We start from the raw sequence: 20,993 nt of genomic DNA, 5'->3' as shown, positions 1-20,993 counted from the left end.
GATGTTCGAGGAAATTCTCCCAGTCTCCCCCTCTAGGGTCATGACTGACCCTTTCAAGAATGAAAAATTTGACCACCATATTACTACACTTTAAGGAGTGCTTGAAAAAAGCATTACTCTCCTTTTTCTTTTCAATATCATATTATATTCTTTTTCTAATAGTCCTAGTTGTCTTTCCCACATAAAATGCAGAACACTCAACACATAGACCCAAATACACCACCCCGAAAGAATTGCAATTAAAATGTTCCCGTGCTCTCAACATACAGTTTCTAGATGGAATGAAGACATGATCATCATTCAAGAGGAAAGGGCATTGGTTACATGTCCCACATTTGTAGGAACCATACTTTCTAAGTGTGTTGATGTTATTAGCAATACACTTATTGTGGCCAACTTGTTCAAACATATCTTTTAAGTTCGTGTCACGTTTTCTGATAAATTGAATTTTATCTGGTAACCAAGATTTAATGTCATCCTGAGACGTTAATATGGGCCAAAACATATTCATTGTATTTTCAATACATTCTGAATCTTCAGAAAAAGTATACACAAAACCCCTAGAGGTATCTATGTGCCTCTGTTTATTATTACTAGGTAACGGTAACCCATGTCCTAGTTAGTGGTGGGTAATGTGAATCTCTTTTTGTTTTAATTTCAGCCATACATGCATTAATCAACCAGTCCGGATACCCTCTCTCTTCAAATAAGGTGGCTATGTGCAAAATTTCATCCAAAAATAAATTAAGGGTACTACACATTCTTGAGGCCCATATCATCTGTCCTCTAACTATTCCTCTTTTAGTATAATGCGGGTGGAAACTATCAAAATGTAAGAATGCATTTGAAAATGTTTCCTTTCTGTAAATCTGGGATGTAAATGTGTTATTGCTCCTGTCCTTCACCAGAGCTACATCCAGGTAATTAAGGGATTGCTCACTAAGTTTATAAGTGAAAGCTAAAAAATTGGTGGAAGAACTTATATGATTATAAAACTCCAGGAAACTGTCCTTGGAACCTTGCCATAATAGACAAATGTCATCCAGGTAGCGCTTATAAAACCTAATATTGTTCTTCCAGACCGATGCATGAATGACCATAGACTCCCATTTATGCAATACAATATTAGCATAGGAGGAGGCATATGGAGCACCCATGGCCACCCCCTTACACTGCCTGAAAAATTCCCCACTAAAAAATATATAATTATTATTCAAAATAATTTCCATGAATTCAACTATTAAATTAACCATGTTGCTGTTGAACCCTGATTCAGTGATCAGAATCTCCGTAAACCACTCAATACCAGTACTGTGGGGTATACTGGGGAACAATTCGGTGACATCAATAGTTGCCATTAAAAGATCAGAATGATAACTATCCATGGGAATGCTGGCTAAAAATTCCCAAGAATCCTTACAAATAAAGGGCAGTGAAGTAACAAAACTTTTTAAGCTGTATTCCACAAATTTACTCAGAGGTTCCGTGATGCCACCTGCCCCCGATACCACCGGACGAAATTTTAGAGGTTCTAACCCTTTATGAACTTTCGGAATTCCGAATATAATCGGAATTTTAGGGTTAGAGACATGTAAGAAATTGAATAACCTCTCATTAATACATCCTTGTAATAAATGATCTTTCATCAAATAAGTAATCTTAGCATATGCTACATTGACCTCATTCCTAGAGACTTGCTCATATGTATTGTTATCTTGTAAGATGTCATGCATATAGTTTTCATAGTCAAAGCAATGCATCAAGACCACCCTTTATCTGCTTTCATTACTCGGATTCTATTTTTTCTCAAATTGTTCACCACCTCCTCCAAATTGGCATCAAAATTATTAGTACTTAAATTGTGAGATTTACCACAGTTTCTTCTGAGTTCTTTTTCCACTAACTCCTCATAAGTTCTTAAACTAGGGTGAGTGGGTGGGTTAAAAGTACTACTTCTATGTATACCACTGTCAATGACATTTTGGCCCTTAAAATAAAGAGACAAATTTAAACTCCTGATAAACAATTTTAACTCCACCAATAATTTAGGTAAATAGGCTGATTTAGCAGGAACAAACTGAAGACCTTTGATGAATAGTTCAAAATAGTCTGGGGTTATATTTTGATCAGTAAAATTGTAAAGGGTGAGGTTGTTATTAGTCACCACCTTGCAATTACTGCCAGATTCAACAATTTCTTCATTGTAAGGACCATCAATAGTAGAAATAGTCTGTACCCCCTCCCCCAATTCTACTGGTGATAAGACTGCTACACTCTCACTGATCTGCCTTGAAGTACAAATGATGTTAGATGCCGCAAAACCTATATTACCAGGTGCATGGATAATTTCATGGAATCCACAACCAGGTATAGGAATTATCTGCGTCCCCTCCCCCAGTTCTGTTGGTAATGAGACTGATTCCTCCCCATCGGTCTGCCCTGGGGGAACTGAAAAATGAGGTGCCACCCTTTTGCGCTAACCGCTCACTCCTCCTTGGGGGGTCCACATCAGGAGTGCTATTGATGTTGTCATTCCCTGCCAAATTGTCCACATTGGTACGATTAGTTGAGTTTAAGTTATGGCCCATTGGTAAGGGATAAGCTCTACCATTTCTATACTCATGCAAGTCCCTTTCCAACTTTTTAGTTTTTCTTTCCAAAACTTTAAGGCAGTGCTGGTCTACTTCCAGAAATACATCATCGTATTTCTTTTTGCACCCTAAAAAGTTTTTATCCTTAACAATCGTATCATTAAGTACAGTTAACTCGTTCAAGATGTTATTAGCTTTACTTTGATAATCATTTATCATCAGTTCTGTTTGGAAGTAGTGTGGTTTGTTAGGGGTATTCTCTCTTTCAGGTATTATACAAGGGGTGACTTAACAATTTTTTATGCTGGTAGTTAGGTTTAAATGAGGTTGTTTTTTAATCTGCAACATAATATATTCTGACAATGTAGTATTTCAATATTGCACAGTAGGGTGTTTGATAAGGGTTAACCAACACCCTAACTTCCAGAGTTTCATAAGTTAACATAAGTTTTTATGTATTAGGTTTTTATGCAAAGGATGAAATATGTGTAGTCATTTTTTAATGTATGGTGGCATTATTTGCTAATTTAATTGTTACATTATATATTAGTTATGTGATTTATTTCATTTTATGTATCTTTTAATCATTGTGCAAGTATATGTATTTTAAAACAGCCATTTTTTTGATTAATTGATATATTAAATTGTTAATTAATTAATTGGTTGGCCTATCCCAGAGTATAAATAAAGGGGACGGCCACACAATATTTTATAACTTGATAAAGCCTGGGATTTTTCTGAATTCTGGCTGTGGATTATTAAAGCAACTTGGACTTTCAAATTTTGGCTTTTTTCTTTGGACACGACATTTTGTGGTAAAGTCACCTTGCTACTATCATTTCTATTGTTGGACTTTGCATTTATCACTACCTTTTGTAATTCAACTTCGGAGTGGTATTTGACAACTGGTCGTAGGCTTCCTGGTCTTCTGATGTCTTTTTTTTGGTTATTTACTTGTGTCGCTTTCTTACTACCAGAAAGGAAAGGTCTGGTTGTGTAGCTAATAAGTTGAGTGAAGTTGTAAAGATTTATATTTAGAGAGTTGGTTGGGGTTTGAATCGTGTCCCAGTTAATGTTAACATCACTAGGATTATAGTTTCATTAGTGATATCGGTAGAGAGCCAGGCGAGAATGTATTCAAGGATTGGGACATTGTCTCCAGGAGGGATGTAGATGGTGACAATGCAGATAAGTTTGTTTTTTTACCTGAAGAAGGGCTAGAATTAATTCATTATTACCAAATTTGGGAATAGGTTTGTAGTATGTAGTAACTAAGAGTGATGAGGAGTAAAGGACAGCAACACCTTCCCCTTTTTTAGGAGTTCTATCTTTTTGATAATACAGTAGTTGGGTGGTATCAATTCTGAGTCTTTTATATGAGGTTTAAGCCAAGTCAGGGAGATGGACAGAATATCAGGTTGATTATGAAGAAGCCAGGTGTGCAGGTTAGGGATTTTGTTACATATACTCTGAGGATTTAGGGCTGTGAAATGGAGGGGTCTACCAGCTGAGTAGGGAGGATGAGATGGGGAGGTAGAATTGTGCGAGGAAGAGGGGCTTGGGTTTGGGTGTATGTCCCCAAAGGCAAGGATAGAGATAAAATGGCGAATGTGTGAGAAGAGAAATTTAAGTTGCTTAGTGTCTAGTTTGTGGTTTGTAAGTTTAATTGAGATGGGTCTAGTATAGATTAGAGTAGTGTTTCTGGGGGAAGATGTGAGTGTATAGGGGAAAAGCATAGTATTGTTGATGTAGTAGAGGCTAGGGGATATGCGGGTAGAGGAGTGTGTGTGCTGTAAGCAGGATGAGGTAGTTGAGTGAAATGGGGAAGTGTGATTGACAGCGAGAGGTCGGGTAAGATAATGTAAGTAGGATAAGGAGATGAGAATTAGTATTAGAGCTAGAGATGTGGCTGGTTTGGATGGCATGGTGTGTTTATTTTGGATAGATTGGGGCTGAGTTTAAGTTGAGAAGGTATAGGGACAGCTATATTGAAAGAGTTTGGATTTTAGTGGAGTGAGTGGGTGGAGTAGATGTAGGGGGTGGATAGGGGCAGGTGGGTTATGTTGATTGGGTGTGGGAGGAGGTGGGTGTGGCTTACTAACTAAGTGTAGAGGTACTGGGGGTGGGTGGAATTTGGGGGCAGGGTAGGGAGCGGAGTGAGCCCACAGGGTAAACAGAGTGGGTAGAGCCAAGGAGAAGGAGGAAAAGGTAAGAAAAAAACAATCCGTGTGGTGGAAAAGAGCCAAGGGGCTAGAGAGCAGCCTCAGAGATAAGAGGCTATGCCAGATATTTAAGAGTGGAGCTTTGTCACTCTGAATATTCTGTTAGCTACAGAATATTACTTTGCTTTGTGTTGTATTTAAATCTAGCAGAATCTAAGCAGGGTAAACCAAATAGACATTTAGGTAAAAAATACTATACTGGTTTAAATTATATTTAAAGCTGTCATAATCTAAACTGGGTAGACCAGATAGGTGTTTAGCTAGAAAATATTTTGCTTTGAATTATATTAATTCTGTCATAAGCTGAGCAGGCGAATACACTGGGGTGCTGAAATAACACTGGGCTTTGGTAAGTAAAATGTAGGAATAGGAGAAGGATTAACACAGACAATTAATGGCCAAGTTTTGTAATGGCTATAAGGTATTGCCAGAAAAGTCTAATATGGCCAAGTCTTCCACTGGATGGGTTTCATTTTGTGTGCTGGAGTTTGCGGAGATGCTGAAAATGGCTGTTTTTCCGCAATGAGATCATTTGATGCAGTAAAGGACAGAAGGTGCAGGGCATTATCATTCATGTTCCTATGTCCAAATCTTCTCATCATTCCTTCCCAACTGGACCTGTCCTCGTGGATGTGGCCATTGAAGTCTCCCACCAAGATGATCATCTCACTCCCTGGGATCTAATCCAGCATGTATTGGAGCTGGTTGTAGAAGTTACCCTTGGCTTGGTCTGGACTTGTCTTGGTTGGTGGGTAGATGGACAGAATGTGGGTCTTGATGGTACCATCAACTGTGAGTGCTGCAGGGCAGATCAGTATTGGTTGGAAAGTGATTATGCTTCTTGAAGCCTGGCTGTTCACTATAAACCTAACGCCAACTTCTTGCTTCTCACCGTCAGAGTAGTACAGTATCATCATTTCATCGGCTGTAGGTGATTCGAAGTTCAGTGTTCCAGATCCAGTGAGTATTAATTCTGACACAGCAGCAATCAATATTTTGCATTTAATGAGTTCCTTGACAATTTCCTTTTGGCCATTGTGTCGGCTGGTTCCAATGTTCCAGGCAGCGATGTCTTTCCAACTTCAGTGTAATGAATTTTCTCTGGCCAGTAGCCCACTTTTCACCAGCACTCTTGTTCTCCAGTGCTAGCTAATCAGTTGCGCCAGATACAGTAGCATGAGTGAATGAGCTTGTTCAAATTTTCATGCAGTTTCTTGCCTGGTTTTCCAGTTCTGTTCACTGCAGCAGGTTGACCAACCTCCTCCTTTTGCAGCTGGGCTTGAGACCATGCTTGGCGAAGTTGTACAAAGGAGGTAACTCCAACAGAATTCAGTAACTAATAACCTGTAGCAATTTTATCTCCTGTGTCTACAGTATTGGAAAAATATAGTCAAGCACAACTCCTCAAGCATCTAATTGATAACCATCTCATAACCGCACATAGTATGGTTTCAGGCTTTAGCACCAAAACTCTTATTAGTTTCACTAACCAAGTCAAGCTCCACAGGAACTCTGGAAAATTAGTTTCATCACTTTTTTTTGGATTTATCTAAAGCTTTTGATACTATATGCCACAGCATTCACCTTCACAGAATGTCTTCAATGGGCCTCATGACACCTACCATTAGTTGGTTCCACAGCTATATCTCATAGTCCAGGCAATAAAGTGGTTGGAAGGACATCCATTCCTACTCATCTCTGTTGGTGTCCCAGAAGGCTCAGTATTGAGTCTTACACTCTTCATTGTCTTTATTAATTACCTATACACAGCAACCAAAGAGGCAACACTCTTTCAATAAGCAGATAACCCAAGGTTCATGTGCACTGCCAAATCTTTCTCTTTCACAGCTTCAGGAAAAATGCATTTTCCTCTGTGAAAGCTTGGCTCATCTCCTGTTTAATTGCAAAAAAAAAAAACTGTTCACACCAAAAATCCTCTCTTCACTAAAACTAGCTTCTCTATCACCTCGGACAACACTTGTATCGACCTCCTCACCCATGCTATATTACCTGCGTCATTACTGACGAGAATCAAAAATTTGACCTCCACATACAGCAAGGAATAAAAAGATTCACCAAAATCTCAGCCTCCTATATCACAGCAAGTTTTTCCTAACTGTTAATGCCAGAAAATATATTGCCAGTACATCTGTTCCTCCTTAATTAGTATACTTTGCCTCCATCTATGCAAACCTTCATCACTGTATCCAAGCCAAAATGGAGTAATGCTACATCAAAATTGCAAGAGTTGCTGCAAATAAAAGTCCTAAATCCCACCACTGCCTAGACCTGAACCACCTGTAAGTTGCATGAACTTGCACATTACTTCTCTATAACTCAAATCCATAAAATATTTTTTTTTAACCTTGGTGCTGCTAGGCCTAAAGAACCTTGTTGTACCATACTGCTCAAATAAACCGTTAGGCTCAACAGATATACTTCTACTAACCTCAACCAAATCCTGTAAATGGCCAGGTAAGTCTCTCTATTCCATCTTTTTCCAAAATCTGGAACTCCATTCCTAACACCATAAAACAACAGTGACAACTCTCCCACAGTTAATGTTCAGGCAGATGGGTCCATATATGGAGAAGCAACAAATGGAACAGGATGCATTTGAAGAGGATTTGTCAAGAAGACAATGTTCTCGAACCTTCTGTAGAAGATTCACAGATGTTAGAAAGCAAAGACGAAAATGATCTAAGGGAAGAGCTGCTTAATTTAATAGAGATGGATGGATATATTAAGATAGAGGAAATAGTTGCAGAAAGACTGGCAAAATAAGCAAACAAGATATGCAACTGTAGCAGTTGGTTTTGCCACAAAAATAAGAAATAACAGAGGAATGAGAGGGAACAAGTAGAATGTCACCATGGAAGCTTCAAGTAGAAGAAATGATAAAGAGATTAAGAAGTAGGAATGTTGGAAGAATACAGAAAAGGGAGCTGATCACCAAAAAGCCCTTAGAAAGATAAATGTGGTGAAAGCAACACACAGTATCAAAGCAGACTAAGATTCCAATAATAAACAAACAATATCAGCACAATCAGAAAAAAAATGTGGATGCTAAGCAGACAAATGTAAAGGAAAGTACAAAATAAGCAATTAAATGATGACCCAAAATGGTTTTATGGAGAATTAGGAAAACAAAAGTAATAGAAACTCCACGAAAAAAGGAAAAAAAAAGAAGCAGTTATAAAGACCCTGTTGAGCATTAAAAATGGTGACTGGATAAAAGAGTAAGAAGAGATAGTAAGATGCTCTGTTATGAGAGGTTGGAAATGGAAGGGAGAAACAAACAGTTAAACCAAGACAAAATTAATAAAACCTCCTAAATGGAAAACCCCATGTCCAGATGCAGTACCAACTTCTTTTTTTTTTTTTTTTTTTTTTTTTTTTTTAGGTGATTGTCTTTTCAGTTACAGCAGAGGTACATTTCACTAAATATTTTTTTTTTATTATTTCAAATAAGATGTCTTAAACATTACATGAAATAAAGATAAATAACATATTTACAATTCTAAAACATTACTAACTTCAAACCATTATATAACTATTTACATTGGTGTCTATGCAAATAACATTGAAATTCTATATTATATAGAGTTAGAAACATAAGATGATATATCTTCTTCGATATTTTCAAGTATTTCCAGTACTTTCATCCAAGAGTAATAGTAAGAAGTAGATCTTTTAGTTCTGTTCTTCACTGTTAATATTTCCATGTGAGCAACTGTTGTTGTTAAAGTCTCAAATTCCTTGAACGTGAAGCCTCATTTTTCCAGTGTATAGTTATGATTTTACGTGAAATTGCCAATAGTGACCATAGGATTTTAGTGTCTTTTTTGGTACACAGTTTGGAATAGGAGAGTTGAATAAAATTAAAGACTTTGTTAATTGAAAATTATCATTATAAACAGTCTGAAAAAAATAATTAATGGATTTCCAGTACATATTGAGACATATACATTCATAAAAACATGCTGCCAATCTGCTTTTATCGTGATATGGCATCTCCAACATTGATCTTCAATAGAATACATTTTGGCTAACCTATGTGGTGTATAGAAACTTCTGTGTAGATATCTCCAAGTGAATAATTGCCAGTATTTTGATAATGTAGAAAATTTGGAAGATTTTAGAATATTACTTTTTTCTTCTTCAACTGGAGGATGGTTGTTTATTAAAGTATAATAATCCCAGTATGATTTTTCATGATAGTTTTTGTTTTTAACAATTTTATAGATATTAGACAAATAACCTGTACCCTGATAAGGCTGTTTTGTGATAAGAATGAGGTATACAATGAGTTTTGGAGCTTCATGTCTAGCTGAAGGTTGCATTTGTTCTATTTTATTTATAAGAAAATGCCTTAGCTTTTGTAAAAACAGCCAATTGTCTTTATTTATATTATAATTATAAATTATCTGTTCCTTTGTTAGAATTTTCCCTTTCTCTATAAGTTGATGCCAAAAGAGTAATGTTTCTTCTTTAAGTATATTTATTTTAGATATTTGGAATGTATCTAGAATATTTGGTGTAAAAGCTATAGGGAAAATAAGAAAAATCCAAGAATTAATATTTGGTATTTTGTTTATATATGTTCTGAACACTGAAAGTGTAGCACTTACATAGTTTGATGGCAATTTATTAATATTATTCCTTTTCCCTAAAAATAATCTTTTAACATCCATATAAGGGGTGATGGTATTACTGTTAAGTTGTCTTGTATGTGATTATAATTGATTTCTATGTAAATCTGCTCATGGGCTTGTTTCCATATAGGTGTGTATGAATTATTTAACCATAGTGTTATGTTTTTAATAACAGATGAGGTAATATATAAATCAATATCGGTAAATTAATTCCACCATCTTCCCAATCTGGCAAATGTTTATTTAAGGCTATACGGGGTTTATTTGGAAACCATAGACAATTTAAAATTAGTTTATTGTATCTTTGAATAATATATTTGGGAGGTGGCAATGAAAATTTTGTATTAAGTATAATATTTTGGGAAATATGATTATTTTAATAAGATATAATCTGTCTGCTGTTGAAAAGATATATTTATTCCAGTAACCAATTGTTTGTTCTATTTTGTCTAGTATTTTATTATAGTTAAATATTAGAGAATCTGTTAATTCATTGAGTAGATTTATTCCCAGATATAATAATTTACTTTCTGTTACTATATATTTGGAAAATCTTTTGTTTATATTATTTTTTTTTTTACAATTACAGGGCATAATTTTAGTTTTGTTTTCATTAAATTTTAAGCCTGAAATATTTTGAAATTTATTCATGGAGTTAAATAGAGCATTCAAAGACTCATTTGCATCTGAGAGAGTTAATAGTATGTCATCAGCAAAGAGTTGGATTTTAAGGTTTAACATTTTATTAATACAAATTCCCTTTATGTTATTGTTTGATCTGATTTGCAAAGGGTTCTATGAGTAATGCAAATAACAATGGTGATAAAGGGCAACCTTGTTTAGTTCCCTTTTTTATTGTTATAGGGCCTGATCTATATGATCCCAGTTTAACATATGCAGTAGATTTTTCATATAGTATTTGGATAAGATTATTAAAATTAGAAGGAAAGTTAGATTCTTTTAAAACTAGTGAAAGAAAGTTCCAATTAACCGAATCAAAAGCTTTATTAATATCTAATGAGATTACATTTAAATTTAGGACTTTATGTTTGCTGTAATCTATTAATGTTAGTATTCTTTTAATATTATCTGAAGTATTTCTTCCTTTAATAAAACATGTTTGATCTTTGTGAATTAAGAAAGGAAGAAAGTGTTTGATCCTATCTGCGTATATAGCCATAAACATCTTGTAGTCTATATTGAGTAATGATATTGGCCTATATGAGGAACACTGTTTCTCATCTTTATCTGGTTTGATAATTGGGGATATCAATGAATATTTCCAAGAGGGTGGTATATTCAAATCTTTATTGGCTATATCATATACTTTTAATAATAAAGATATGGCTTGATTGGGTATTAATTTATACATTTCTGGTAGCATATTGTCTGGGCCAGGTGCTTTATTTGTCTTGAGCTTTTTAATTTGTGATTTTAATTCTGTCATATTGATTGGTTTGTTTATAATGTCTATTTGTTCTTGTGTTAATTTAATATGAATATTGTTTTCTAAGTATTTTTTATATCCTTAGTAGGTGTATCTTGAGTATTTATGGAATTATCAATGTTAAATTGGAGTCTGAATGCTCCTAAAATATCATTTAGTTCCGTAACTCTTTTGTTAGTATTGGGAATAAATATTTCTTTTATTTGCTTAGATTTAATTATTTTTTTGTTCTATTAGTTAAGTATCTCAGGTGTGCTGAATTAGTAGAGTATGAGTTTATTTTTATCTTTTCTAAGTTAATCATAATCTTATGGTGTAGCAATTCTGTATACTTCTTATTGATTTGTGTAAGTTCTTGAACTTGAGTAGCATTACCCTTTTGTATTTCCAGTTTCAATTTATCTGCTTTGTTTTGTAAGTCTAGCATATCTTTATTCCATAACTTCCTTTTATTTATGTACCAGGATAATATCTTCCCATATGTAACTGCTTTTAATGAATCCCAGACATGTATTTCTGAAATATCTTCTGTGTGATTTATTTCTAGAAAGTTTTTGATTGTTTCTTCATAAAATTCTTTGAAATCTCTCAATTTTGTGATATAGGAAGGTATCCTAGTAATGGGATTTGAATAAAATGGTGTAAGCTCTATCTCAAACACTATGGCATTATGATCAGATAAAGGACAATTTATGATTTTGACTTTGTCAATTTTTGTTATTAGGTCATTGGCAACATATATTCTATCAATTCTAGAGTTAGTTTTATATCTATGAGAATAAAATGTGAAGATTAGTGAGTCTGGTTCTGCAAATTCATTTATATCTTTTAAATACAATGTATCTATAAATTTTGATAGTGCTTTAGAGATGGGTTGTTTTCTTCTTTTGGATTTAGAATCTGTATCTTTTTCATTCATTATACAGTTGAAGTCTCCTGCCAATATCAGGCTACCCTTAGTTAAATGAATTATCTCTTCAAAATGCCGTTTAACTGTTTTTAATCCTAGTCCTGGGATCCAATATAGATTTACTAACATATAGATTCTCTTATTTAACTCTATTGAAACTAGACAAAACATACCTGATGTATCTTGATGAGTAGTAATTATTTTAGGTGTTATAGTTGAGTTGCAGTAGTATAGCTACTCCTCTTTTTTTTTGTTTTGTATTGAGAGTTTATTAGTACTGTGTAATTATTAATATTTCAGTTGTTTATATCTCTATCTAATAAGTGTGTCTCTTGTAAAAAGACTATTTGTGGTTTATGTAAGTTTATGTACTTGAATAGGCTTCTCCTTTTATTACTATTATTTAGACCATTAACATTTATGGATAAACATTTCATTTCCTAGTTTTAAGTTTGTTTTATGTGTAAGTTTATGTAAATATTGTTTATTCTTAGTTCCATCTTGGATACAGAATTCAAAATGTTTTTCTTGTATGATTTTTGCATGTTTCTGAGTGACACCAAAGTGATAGAATAAAAAAAACAAAGAACTTCCAAACTTGTAATTCTTAACCTTAAAAACCATTCCCTATTGCTATGAGGTAATATACCTCTTTGTTTGGTTTGTGAATCTAACCAAACAAACTTTCTACCCTCACAAATAATATTTGGATCAGTTTCTCTTATCCTCGTAGTTTTAAATAAAGATAATTGAATAATATATTAAGATAATCTAATCAGCTAAAATATATACATATATTCTTTACTCATCTTATTGTAATTCAATAATACTTACTTCTAAGCAGGTTTCAAAAAGGTACAAATATTTAGATTAAGGTAGTATCATTTCAAAATAATTTAGGGTATTAATAAACATCATGTTAAAATCTATAACTGTATATTTCATACATCTGTTGAAAACTATTTACTGACATTACTGTATAATACAGTACCATTGTTGTGCAATTGTTTTAGACTACTCAAGTCGAAACCAGTGTTTAAATTAATATTTGCAAAGTCATATTGGAATAAAAACATGAATAGTTCTGAAACCACATCATATTTCATGTTTAACATAAACTGAAATGCGATACAATGTATATGTATATTAATATTTCTTTAGTAGACATTAAATATGTTCCTCTGATTGCATTTTTCAGCTTTTCAATGACAATTCCCATGGCTGGAGACAACAAGATCACAATTTAGACAGCTCCCTCATCCAAGAGACCACTCATAATGTTGTTACCTGATTGAGTGTCTTGTTGCCAACACTTCCATCAACCCTCAGAGGGACCCTGCACAATGAAAACTGACACAGTACAGAGGTAAAACTGCAGCGCACTTGACCACACCCTCAAAGCAAACATATATGTATATCACACATCAACTCCCACAGCTTAGACTGACACCCAACCAGTGAGTCTATCTGCTGACATCAAGTGCTGGAGATACAATCCTGACCTACTCAACACCAGTAATTCAATCCTATGACTGAACAAAAGTATACTGGAGAACACATCAAAACAATGGAAGCTGCCAAGATTCAAACCACCATGTCTGAAAATATTACAGGCCAAAATTCCCAACCCATTTTGCAGCAAAGAGACAAAGCGTATTCAAACCATGGGGTAACACCTTTACCACGTCAAAAGGTGTTCAAGAAGCTTGTTTTTCCTCCAACATCGGAGGACAGCCACGATGATCCATGCACTGCAATAGTACCATTTTATCCTGGCAATTGCTTCACGACTGTATATAGAAACATTTAATCCAAATCATTAACTGGCACCACAACAATATTTCTCAGAAAAGCTGTTTTACAGCCAATGACCAGACAGAACGCATCATTGAGAGGATACATTTATCAAATGTCAAGTGCCCCAGCCATAATACAAGTGTCTCCTCAAATCAATCCCCAACGAATCTACTGCCCACCAAACTTGCAGACCAATACTGGCATCCTTTCATGCAGTCACATTGAAACACAAAAATACAGGTCCGCTGATCAGGAACCAGGCTCTCAACTGCCAGACAACACACCGTCTGCAGAAAGGTCCAAGAATCATAGTTGCATTGTCAAGCATCCTTGTCCACACTAACAGTAACATGATATACCCGCATACACTAGTATTGTGTCATTCTTGATAATGTAAAAAGCCAGACAATATTATAAGAAGGGTGAAGCCACAGCCAGGCAACATAACAAGAAGAGCACAGCCGCAGTCACCATTCAGATGAGCAAATGGGAACAGCATGAGCCATCTAAGGATGGATAGCCCGTTGAGTACCTGCCACAATGCATGCCCATAATGCATGGCAACCCAGTAACAAATTAGGGTGTGGGCTAAGCCTCTCCCCCTTCCACTCAAATCAGATCCAACACAATATGTGTGTAGAACACAGATGCTTGACAAAGCCCAAAGCCACATGGGATATAAACATTGTATAATTGACACGCGGGTCAAATCCACTGTTGTTATGTTACTCATTATAGTTGCCTATACAATCATTGCTTCCACTTTCTCCATCTAGTATACCATAACGCCATCTAAATGTTTGATTTGCCAAATGCACATCCAACCTTCTTGTTGCATCCCACCTGCCCACCCGAGGGCATACCTTGGCAGCAGGACATCAGTAGTATTCTGCAGGAGCACCAGCGTGGGAAATGGCAACCCTCCCAAAACAAACCTGTCAGTTGCTTGACATTTACTAGTTTCTTTAGAGAATTTGTAAAACAGCAGTGATTTTATTTGCTGATGATTAATTTCTGCTTTTAAACTCTGCTGTATAAAACATAGTAAGGGATAGCTAAAATGTCTGGAAATCTAAACTAAAGACAAGCAGATATATGTCCTTATCTATCAAGGTGCTAGAAGACATCAGTAGCCATAAACTGAAAGTGCTTCAAAAATAAATATCTGTGTATATTTATATGAACCTTTATATTATTTATGTTTCCTTAGAAGGAATTTAGGTTTCTGTATCTTTAAATGTGAACCTAGCTTATTTTCTGACTAGACGTCAATTAGAAAGAGTCAGGGGATGGCGTACACAAGTAAATGCGACAAGCAATAAGTAACTCAAGTTTCTAGTGATGTTTGTGTCTGTTAAATTGTCTCGAGAACCAAGCGGGAAAAAGGTATGTGTTTTTTCTTTTTTCTTTTCCCTCCTCTTATTTGGTGACAAACTCATGTAGTGGCACGCAAGCACTCTAGTTTACAGAGCAGTGTTCACAACTGTCAAACTTTGCATTTTAAACATGCTATGCCTTATTTCTGTACAAAAGAAAAGACAACAGGATATCTAAGCTAGTCACAAGCATCTTTCAACTCCGGATGTCTGGAGCCACAACACATGACTTATAGCCTCAAAATATCACTTAAAACATATTTTTTCACTGGACTATATCAGTATGTGCATATGGGTCAAAGGCAGAACATCTTTTAAGATTATTTAAAGTAGTCTTATGATACATCCAAACTGAAATACTTCATTTCAAAAGCAACACATTTCTGCCCAGCATTAGCGTTTATCCAAACAGGGACACTTTTAACTTATAAAAGTAATACTGTCAGGGATGTAACTAATAATAAGTTATATAGCAGCCATTACTATACCTATTAAGCAATATAACCATATACTGATTAAAGTATTATAAGTTAATGAAGATTTAATAAAAAGAAGAGAAAAATAAAAACAACAAAACACAAAGAGAGAAAATAAATAAATAAATAAACAAACTATTTGGGAACATTATTATGCATTGATTACTCTGATTAAGAATATGAAAATAATAGATGGATAATAATGAAAAATAGAGTAATGTTTAAATTATGCTTAGTATATTGATGTGATTTGAGATAAATGTATTTACATTTATGCTAATTTTGACATTTAAAATATAATTGAAAACAGTACCTGTTTTGGTGTAACTTGAAGACAGTAAGAACTTTTCTTTTGTTGTTAGTATTATTATTTAGATTTTACAGAATATAACATATGTAAGATTATTTGTCCTTTAGTTTTTTCTTTTGCTCAACAGTTTTCCAATTATTTACTTCAGCATTTCTCTTGATTGTACTTATTGTCCAGTCCATAGATTCTTCATGTGTTAGGATGTTGTTGTTGGTAAGGTATTTTATTGCTGAATCTACTGTTTCAAAGATTTTTATTCCATTTGGTAGAAAAACTTTCAGTCTTGCTGGAAATAAAAGATGGACTTTCAGTTGCTTTTTCTTCAAGGATTTTTTTATTGGTAGAAATTCTTTTCTTTTTGAAACCACCTTTGTAGAATAATCATTGTCAAATCTTATTAATGAATCATTGTATTTGATGGGAGAATTTTCCCAAGCATTTCTTAATATAAGATCTTTATCTTGTGTAGAAAAAAGTCTCAAAATTATATATCTCGGCTTGTTCTTACCTGGAGAAGAAGCATTTCCAGAAGCTGCTAGTGATCTATTCTATACCATATGAAAGAGCTTCAGGTATTTTTGTTACATCTGGTATCCAGGTGGTAAGAAAGTTTATCATATTGTCCCCTTCAGATTTTTCTGGTAGACCATATATTCTAATATTATTTCTTCTTGTTCGGTTTTCCATATCATCAAGCTTTTCTAGTAAATATGTATTCTGTTGAAGTAAGAATTCAGTTTGTTGTTCTTCTATTTGGACTCTAGTGTCAATGTCACTTAATGACTGTTCAATAAGTGATATCTGTCCTTTCTGTTGTGTAAACATTTCTTGAAGCTGTTCCAGTTGTTGTGAGCACTTTTCTTTAAAAGTATCTATTTTATTGTCCATCTTGTCGATTTTTATTGTAAGTTCCTGTATATTTGTAATGAGAGACTGCAGGTCTTTTTTGAGAGAAGAGTCTTGTGCTGTATTCCTTGGATGACTCATGCTGTAAAGCTGATATTGGTGCTGATTTTCCAGTAATTAATTTGACAGGAATTATTCAAGTTCTGACAATAAAATTTTTCTTATAGATGCTCAGAGTTATTAAAAATAAATTAGTAATAAAAATTTCTTCAAATTAAATATTATTTTGTAAAATTCCTGTCAGGAATTGTATTGAGGTAAGAGAGCTGAAATGAAGTGCAGCTATCAGTTCAGCATCCTAGCCACGCCCCAGCTGCAGTACCAACTTCTGACAGAAATTAATAGCAACTTTACAGAAAAATTTAGCTCTGTGTAAAAATTTACTTATGTGCATATCCTGAACAGGATGCTGACTTTAACAACGGGAAAGATTCATACTCCTAAAGAGTTTACATGTGAGACATCCAGAGAACTACAGACTAGTAATTGCCTTCCAGCAACATAAATAATATACGGGAAGTGATGCAGACAAAGTTTACAGCCATGTAGGAAAAAAATCAGTCATGGCAGTAGCACTTAAATATAATAAAGTCATATGGAACAAAGGATAATGTATTGTTATATAGATAGATAGACATTATATATATATATATATATATATATATATATATATATATATATATATATATTCTTGTTAAAGGGGAGGAATCCAAGTATGACATGGACAGATTGCAAAAAAAATTGACAGTATGCCATATCCATTGATTATGGAATACTTACAGATGTACAAGATGCACCCTACATTGATGAGTTGCATTGCAGTGACTGGTTTGCCACTGCTTCACATTTTCCTGCTGAGCCATAAGAAACAGCAGTTTGTTTTCCCCAGGGATAAAAATTCAGTTGGGGATATTATGGGGTGTTCCTTGGTTACAACTGTTACTTTGTCTTGCCCTTAACCTATTCAGCTGTTTACATAGCAGACTAGGCTATGGTTATACAAACCATCCTTGCTCAAAATCGTCTCATCTACTTGTTGTGGTTGATTTGAAGTTATATAGTTCATCAATGAGGATCTGAAAGCACAATTGAATTAATTAAAAACTTTTTCAGTTACTATAAAAATGACATTTGGTAATGATAGATGTGCAAATGCAACATTTAAAAGGAAAGCTGCGGTACCAAGAACGTATAGGACTGGGACAGGAAGGTGATATATTTGGTAATAGATGTTTGGCAATAAAACATGAACAAATGAAAACAAAGCTTATTAAGGAATACTTCAGAAAACTAAAGTTAATATTGCCTTAACATCTAGGAATAAAGTCCAAGCTTTAAACCAGTTTGTTTTGCCTGTTGTATCTTACAGCTTTGTTGTGATTACTGGCCCCTAAACAGCATTGAATCAGTTTGATAAGAAAATGCGTTATGCTCATCAAATGATATTGTACCAAGATTATGTATCCCTTGCTCTGATGGAATTATGGGCGTCTTCAAAACTGACTACATGGGGCTGCATACATACTTGCTAACCTCATCAGATCCTAACTTTGTAAAAGTTTTAAAAGATGAACAGGAGTTTTACTTGGTATTCTTACTTAGTTTAGCAGAAGCATTTAATAGAAAAGTGGGAGTGGATATCAAACCAGACGTACATATGAATCAGAAAGCAACTGAAAGTGCCAAAAGTCAAAATAAATAATACAAAGAAAAGAACTAGAAGTAAAATACATTAGAAAGTCCACAAATATAGTGGCATATATATAGAAAATGTCTAGAACAGTCTCACGTTGACGAAGATTTGAAGCAAGAATGGTTAAAGAAACCAAAATATGAAAGGCTAATAATGGTGGCCCAAGATAGTGGGCTAAGTACATGTTGGTATACAAAGTCCTTTTTAAAGTTTGGAGAAACAGACAAATGCAGGTTCTGTAAAACAGAATTGAAAATTGCACATCTCATTCCTTGGTGTGATACACTCATGGCTGGGGGGCCTGTGTACTAAAAGCACAATAATGGAGAAGCATTGGAAATGTGAACAACAAAGGTTTGTTGACAGTGATTAAGTTTATATCATGCAGGTTCACCCAGTACTGACTATTCAGAAAGTAGATGCAAGAAAACCAGATATAGTAGCCCAAAGAAAAAAGATGACAGCATTAGTCAGTCAATGAAATTGCTGCACCAAGCTATAATAGTGGGTTATGTACAGTGTGACACAAAGTCATAAAATAGTACGTGCAAGCAGAAATTAGAGCAATGTCGAAGAAAGATACAGAGCTTCAATGGTAGTATGAGCAACAGGTCTAATCAGTAACTTACAGTTGTACTTAAATATGCAGGCAATATATAATACCCCATATGAACTGCCAAAGGAGGCAATTCTGGTACATTGTGGGTGCTGAGAAGAGCAGTCTTGGCTAAGGTCCAAGACCAAAGCAAAATTCTAATTTCATGAACTTTAATTGAACTCTGACTTAGGAATAGGCTCCTTTCCAGTATTGGTGTTAAAAATCCAAAACTTTTGGTGAAATTAAATAAGACAGCAATCCAACATACTCCAATTCAAAACTCATCTAAAATAGTACTTCAGTAATTCATGGCTGTACTCATGTTTGTACGCTGGATGATTAATCCAAGTTGACCACACTCACCTCCTAAATAGCCTGAATAACATATTTTATATTAGTCTTTCAGAAGGTTTTCTCTAATCTTAACTTTATTCAAATAAACTACATTAAATTGTCCGAAAATGTTTAAATATTTTGTTTGTATATATCTCATAGGTTCATAGGTAGGTACAAGGCTTTTGGCCCTAGGGCCTATATAAGCCTAGCCAAACGGTACACTGGCTTTTGCCACCCAAGAAAAAACTAAAAATTAAAAACTTAAATATTGATGTTCTATTGTAATTTATGCATTGGTAATTGTATTTGTATATGTTTTTGTATTTCTTTAGTGGTCTAGATGCATAGACTTCTTAGGTAGGCTGGTCTGGTGTTTATTGTTTTATTTATTACTGTTCCTGATTGGTGCTTTTTTAATTAAATAAGATATTTAAATTATGCATTTTATTGATGGGGTACATCTGATGAAGTCTTTCCCAAGAAGAAAACGCAATGAGACGTTGAACGTTTATGTGGTGCTTATTTGTCTTTTAAGGATTTGTGCTTTGGACTAATAAATCATGTTTTTTGCATTTCGAGTGTCGGTCGTCCTTCCCGGGTGCCTTTTTCATTAATTTTAGTTGGTTTTGTTGCTGGCATTTTTTCCTTTTTGTTTTTTTATATATCTCCAAAATGTTTGATCATTATTTATTTGCATATATGTTTTGATTCCAGTTGTATCCCTTTTCAGACCTTCTGTATGTTAAGATGTCAATTTTCTTCATCCTGTCTTTATTTGCTGTTACACTTTTATAACTTTTTACTTGGTGTTTAAATGTAATGGAATGTTTCTTCCTGGGCCTCTGCTGAAAAGGTGCAGCTTTTCCCCTGCCAGACTTTCCCAGTCAAAAGAGCAAATTAAAAATAAATAAATAAATAAATAATAATCCACTCATTTCAGAGTAGCTGCCTCCAGTACTTTTGCTCCTCTATGGACCTCGAACAGTGGCACAGCCTTTCTAAGCCGTCATCTCTTCCCTTACCATGGAGGTGAAACTTTTGCTTTGGTGCTTTCCGGTGCTTTTATTTTCTTGCTTGCTCTAAGGTAGTTCATGATGCTCCTGTCGCCCTGGTGATGGAGGGTCAGCAGTGTGGCTCTAACATTTGCATTTTTTTACAGTGTCTATTTATATGCGACAAGGGCGGTCAATTGTGGGATGGACATTACCATCATCAGATTGAGAACATTTATGTTTTTTATATCACTCTTTTAGCAATGCGTGGTTATGTAGTTAGTATGTCGTCATGCCATGCACTAGCAAGGACACTTAACCATTTCAAAATGTGGTAACATCTGGAAAAAGATGTCATATGCTGATTGTTGGAGAGAATAAACTAATCTGTAGAAGCCATCAAGGAGGGTATCCTTTATATATCAGCTGATGCCATAAGATAGTGTCTGTTAAATCTATGCGTGTGTGTGTGTGTGTGTGTGTGTGTGTGTGTGTGTGTGTGTGTGTGTGTGTGTGTGTGTATGTGTGTGTGTGTGTATCTTTATCTGTGTGTCTCCAAAGATGGGTTGGTATCCTATCCCAGATTTCTTTCCATGCCTTGTACATGCTGTGCACCTGGATGTGCTTGAACTGCCCCACCCCCAACAACACTCCAGAAATCCAGTATTAAAGAATAAATTAAAT

The 20,993-nt window shown here is 34.6% G+C and overlaps 1 protein-coding gene across 1 annotated transcript in view; it reads left to right on the top strand.

Annotated features, from left to right (window-relative positions):
• The window catches only part of LOC122798625 (TBC1 domain family member 20-like), a 381,335-nt gene that overhangs the window by 260,355 nt on the left and 99,987 nt on the right, over positions 1–20,993 (top strand). The window lies entirely within an intron of this gene.

Source organism: Protopterus annectens, chromosome 3.part1 (assembly GCF_019279795.1).
Source record: "Protopterus annectens isolate FY-2018-M chromosome 3.part1, PAN1.0, whole genome shotgun sequence".
NCBI classification, from domain to species: Eukaryota; Metazoa; Chordata; order Ceratodontiformes; family Protopteridae; genus Protopterus; species Protopterus annectens.
Note: the sequence above shows the minus strand (reverse complement) of the source record. Positions and strands in the feature narration are given on the sequence as shown.